The sequence below is a fragment of the Lactuca saligna genome, chromosome 4 (assembly GCF_052625555.1).
Source record: "Lactuca saligna cultivar CGN05327 chromosome 4, ASM5262555v1, whole genome shotgun sequence".
Taxonomy (NCBI): domain Eukaryota; kingdom Viridiplantae; phylum Streptophyta; class Magnoliopsida; order Asterales; family Asteraceae; genus Lactuca; species Lactuca saligna.
Window position 1 is genome coordinate 316,789,421 of NC_136420.1, and position 5,525 is coordinate 316,794,945.

Sequence of the window (5,525 nt, forward strand, 5' to 3'; positions counted from 1 at the left end):
TTAGAAGTAGACATAAAAAAAAACATATACATGAATCATAAAAGGTAATAACTTATCTGAAGTCAACGAAGATGATGAGTGAGAAATAAAACATATCATTACTCTACCACCGTAACCAGTATCAACACTGCCCACTATCGAACATTGCTATCAACCATCACCACCACCAACCACCGGTGCCAACATCATAAATATCATTCCCTTTAAAATCAGATATGGATAAAAAAATCAGAATTAAAAGTTAAATACAACATTTCAAACAGTAGTTAACAACTTAATTCATCATTTTAAACATTAATTAAACACTTAATACATCAAAGAAATGCACATTGTTAATAACTTAGATAAATTAATACATAGAAAACACATGACTTACCACATTTCGTTGAGACATTTCATCAAACACTTTGTGTGCACCAGATACATCAGATCTATAATTACTATAAAACATCAGATTGACCAAATATATAAGACTTTCATCATCTCTGAAGTCAAGTGATGTTGTTTGTTTCTCTAGAGAGGTTTGATGGTAGTGATTTGACGGCAAGAGCAGATCCAAATCTTCAGTAGAAAAATACAACAAAATTCCAGAGGTTTGAGATGAAGAACACATAACCAAATGTGCAACCTAAAGAACATGACATCAGATCTAGTCAGAACTCTTTCAGTATTGTCAGACCTCACATATCTGGACATCCGTGGTTGTAGAAATCGTAAATCTAGACCGGAGCTTGCAGATCTAGACAATGGTACAGAATATTTGCTGGTACATCTGGTTTTTCGGTGACAAAAGGTGTTAGATCTGAAAGTAAAGGCGAAACTGGTGGCAGATCAGAAAATGGATGTTCTAGATGTGACCAGACCTCAAAAGATCTAGACTAGGAACACGATCAGAGATAAGAAAGAATCACAAGTATCATTCAGATCTGATTAGATCTGAGCAAAAAACACAAAAAAAGGTCATCGGAATTATGCCATCGGAGATGACAAGCGATGGTATGGCAGTCGATGGTAGATCTAAAATAGAAACACCTCTGTGATGTCATTTTTGTTGTGGTTCTAGAAGCAAAAAAAAATCATCACTTACTCAACATTCCGGCGAAGTTTAAGTAGCCGAAACGGTGGTGCCAGCGGTGGTGGTAATAGGGAATATGTGTTCTTGAAAAACGGTGGGAGAGTTTAAAAGGATTCATCATTTGAAAAGATAGATCTGATTTTAAAATAATGTTTTTGTATTGATTATGTTAAATAGACAAAAATACCTTAATAAAATGGTTATTAACTTTTAGTGGTTTTGATTTGATTTTTTTTTCTATAGAAAATGCCAACTAAGTATGTCACTTTCCCATCCTTATAGTGAGACAAATCAAATCAATGGTGGTGGGTGTAAAGTCTTTAGTCTTTAATTGGACAGTGCATTTTCCGTAAGAGATTGTTGGTTTAAAATATTGTCTATACCAATAATTGTTTGAAGGTTGTAAATAAGTCAATAAGTGTTTTGTGCATTTTCTGTCTTACTGTCGACAGAAGAGTGAAAGATATGGAAAATAACTTAAGAAACCATCGAAGTTTTAAATTCATTCGAAAAAAACCATTCAAGTATTATATGTTCAAAAAACACCATCAAACTAAGATATATGTTCAAGAAACACCAACGAAGTACATGTTCTGTTCAAAAAACATCATCTCTATGGTTTGGGGTAGCTTACATATTTAGTCCCTAACTTTTTTTTTTTCTTAACTCGGACGGTCTCTTTAGTTTAAATTTACTTCAACTTTGGACCCTGATCGAGTTAATACTAATATACCCTTACTACTTTCATTTAACATTATTTTTATTATTTATTAATTATTTATACAATTTATGTTATTATTTATTATAAATATATCAAGTCTATAAATAATTAATAAGTAATAAAAATAAATATTAAATGAAACTAATAAGGGTATATTAGTCTTTTAATTCGATCATGGTCCGAAGGAAAAATAAATATAAACACAAGGGACCGTCCGAGTTAAGAAAAAAAAAATTAGGGGTTAAACATGTAAGATACCACAAACCATAAAAATGATGTTTTTTGAACAGAATATATACTTCGTTGGTGATTTTTGAACATATATCTTAATTTGATAGTGTTTATTGAAAATGTAATACTTAAATGATGTTTTTTAAACAAATTTAAAACTTACCTTCTAAATCATTATTTTATAAAAACCAATTGTGCTCCTGCGCTGAAACAATCAACAAAAAAACGTAGAGGTGCAATTATTTAATTAATAAGCTAAGCTAAAGAGTTTGACTAAAAAACAAAAACAAAAAAAACAAAAAAAAAACAAAAAAAAAAGAAAAACAAAAAAAAAAAAACTATCTAATCTCTAAATCCATTTATTTTTGCCAGAATATACCGTGTGAACTTCCACAAGGGTTTGATAAGTCAACCATTGGAGCAGAACAGTAATGCCGGTGAGACTACGATTTATAGCGACAGATGATATTCATGTTTAAGCCAAGGTATCTACGACACCATGTTCACCTTCACTTTACGACTCTTTTCGTTGCTCCTCATCTCCACCACCACCTCCACCGCCACTGCTCAACCATACAAAGCCACAGACCACTTCCTCCTAGACTGTGGTGCATCCTCCACCACCACCAGTTTTTCACGGCGATGGAGTGGCGATGAACATTCTGAATTCCTACCTTTCAACAGCCACGTCACATCCTTTTTATCCACCCCCACCGCCCAATATCCTCCACCACCAGAAACCCTTTACACCACCAGTCGTATCTTCAACACTTCTTCATTCACCTATAAGTTTCCCGTGTCCCAAGGCCCCAAATTCCTCCGCCTCCATTTCTATCCCGCCACCTACTCCGACCTCAAAGCAAACCAATCTTTCTTCTCTGTATCATCCAATGGCTACTCTCTGTTGACCAACTTCAGCGCTTCACGAACCTCCTGCTTTCTCTCTCAACCACGTCCGAAACTTTCTAGCTTTTTCAAAGAATTTATCATCTATGTAAAAGATACCCAAATCCTAAACGTTACCTTTACACCCTCACCCAACTCGTATGCATTCATCAATGGTATTGAAATCGTTTCTATGCCGGAAAATCTGCATTTTAAGGCAGAAAAATATAAATACCTTGATCAAATTTCAGGACCCGTTGTTGATAACTACACAGCTCTTGAAACTATTTATCGGGTCAACGTCGGTGGGGGACAAATATCAAGTAAGGATGATACCGGCATGTATCGATCATGGGATGGAGATGACAATTACATATTCGGAGCTGCGTTTGGATTAACTTGGGTTATGGATAGTCCAATCGTGTACACCACAAACACACCCAATTATACAGCACCTGAGATAGTTTATCAAACCCAAAGGAGTATGGGCTACCTATCTCAGCACTACAACCTAACATGGGCGCTTCCGGTTGATTCTGGGTTCTATTACTTGCTCAGGCTCCATTTTTGCAACATTATACCAGAATATACGAAAAATTTTCAGATGGTGTTTAAGATCTTCATTAATAATCAAACTGCTGAGCATGACGCTGATCCATTCTTTTGGACTCAAGGTAGCGGGTGTCCGGTATACAAGGATTACGGTGTGTATGTAGCAGACCCAGATGGCAAACGAAGCAAGCAAGATTTGTGGCTCGCATTGCATCCTAATTATGCAGAATCTGAGAAATACAATGATGGTTATTTAAATGGTTTGGAAGTCTTCAAGTTGAACATGACTGGTAATCTTTCTAGCCCCAATCCAGAACATAGTTGTAGCACCCCAGCAGCAAGGGTGACATATCCTATAAAAGAGAAGAAGAAGAAAGCTCCATATGTCGTGATACTTGGAAGTGTTGGGGGAGGATTGGTCATGTTGTGTGTTCTAGTTCTTATGGTCTTATGTTATCGAAGGCGAGTGATGGAAAAATCATCATGGGGACGAACTTCCAGTGAATCAAAGTCTCCAAAGTATTTCAGCGCATTACTTCCATCAGATCGCTGCCATCGTTATACACTCAAAGAGTTGAAATTTGCTACAGATGAATTTAATGAAAATTGTGTCATAGGCAACGGAGGGTTTGGAAAAGTATATAAAGGGTATATGGAGAAGACTAGAGACACTGTAGCAATCAAACGGCTCAACAAATCATCCAGTCAAGGTTTTCATGAATTCCAAACAGAAATAGCGATGTTGTCTAAACTACGACATGTCCATCTAGTATCCTTGATTGGGTACTGTGATGAGAATGGAGAGATGATACTGGTGTATGAGTACATGGCTCAGGGTACTCTACAGGAACATATTTACAACACAAACAACCCTCCTTTGTCATGGAAAACACGTCTTAGTATTTGCATTGGCGCAGCTAAAGGGTTGCATTATCTCCACACATGTGGAAAGCGAAGAATAATTCACAGGGATGTCAAGTCTACGAATATTTTACTGGATGAAAAATGGGTAGCTAAGTTGTCTGATTTTGGTTTGTCAAAACTCGGGTCTAAAGATCCTTTGAAGACACATGTTAGCACATTGGTGAAGGGTAGTCTTGGGTATATAGATCCCGAATATTGCAAAACCAAACAACTTACGGACAAGTCTGATGTGTACTCTTTTGGAGTGGTTTTGCTTGAAGTGTTGTGTTCAAGACCTATTATACTTCGACGACTGAGTGACGAACAAGTGAGCTTGGTAACATGGGGCAAGTCTTGCTATCGAAGGGGAACCTTGCATGAAATAATTGATCCAAAGGTAAGTGGTGAGATTGCACCGGAGTGTTTACGGAAGTTTGGTGATGTCGCAAACAGTTGCTTGCATGAGGAAGGTTCTGAACGACCCACTATGGAGGATGTCGTATGGGGACTAGAATTTGCATTGCAACTACAACACATTGCTAATGAGTCCATGCCTGAAAATCAATAAATTCCATTTCTAATGCACGGGAGACCGGACAACATTGTTTTAATGAATATCAAGAGTTAACTATCAAACCTATTTCTTCATCAATGTCATCGAGTTGTTATTTATTTATTTATTTATTTTTTTGGGTCATGTTAGAAAACTTTAGGGGCCTTTAGTTCACATAATGTTTTTGAAATGAATTGGATCGGGTCAAGGGAATTGAAATATGATCAAATTCGAATGTGAAAAAATTAGAATCTATTATATGTAATGGTTTAGGTTTAGCTGGCAGATTTGTCAAATGAATAGAAAACTAAATTATGTAACATTACAAAAATGTCTTTTTGTTTTTAACTTATTTTTATTATTAATAATCATGATAAAATTTGAAAGTGGGTGGGTGCAGGGTACGATGAAGTGGGGTAGAGTGGGGATGCGTATGAGTGTAGGTGTGGGGGTTGGCATGTGGATGTGGGGTTGGGCGAGTTTGTTGGGCGTCAACTTTGACGTAGAGCTCGTTGGTGTTGGCGTGGGAATATATATCTACATATACTTGTAGGTGTAGGGGTAGGTTTGGGTGTGTCGATACATGGGTATGTGGGTGGAATGAT

At 36.6% G+C, this 5,525-nt stretch overlaps 1 pseudogene; it reads left to right on the top strand.

Annotated features, from left to right (window-relative positions):
* The first annotated feature begins 2,420 nt into the window (after positions 1-2,420).
* On the top strand, positions 2,421-5,198 carry LOC145044019 (receptor-like protein kinase FERONIA pseudogene; annotated as a pseudogene).
* Positions 5,199-5,525: the final 327 nt, after the last annotated feature.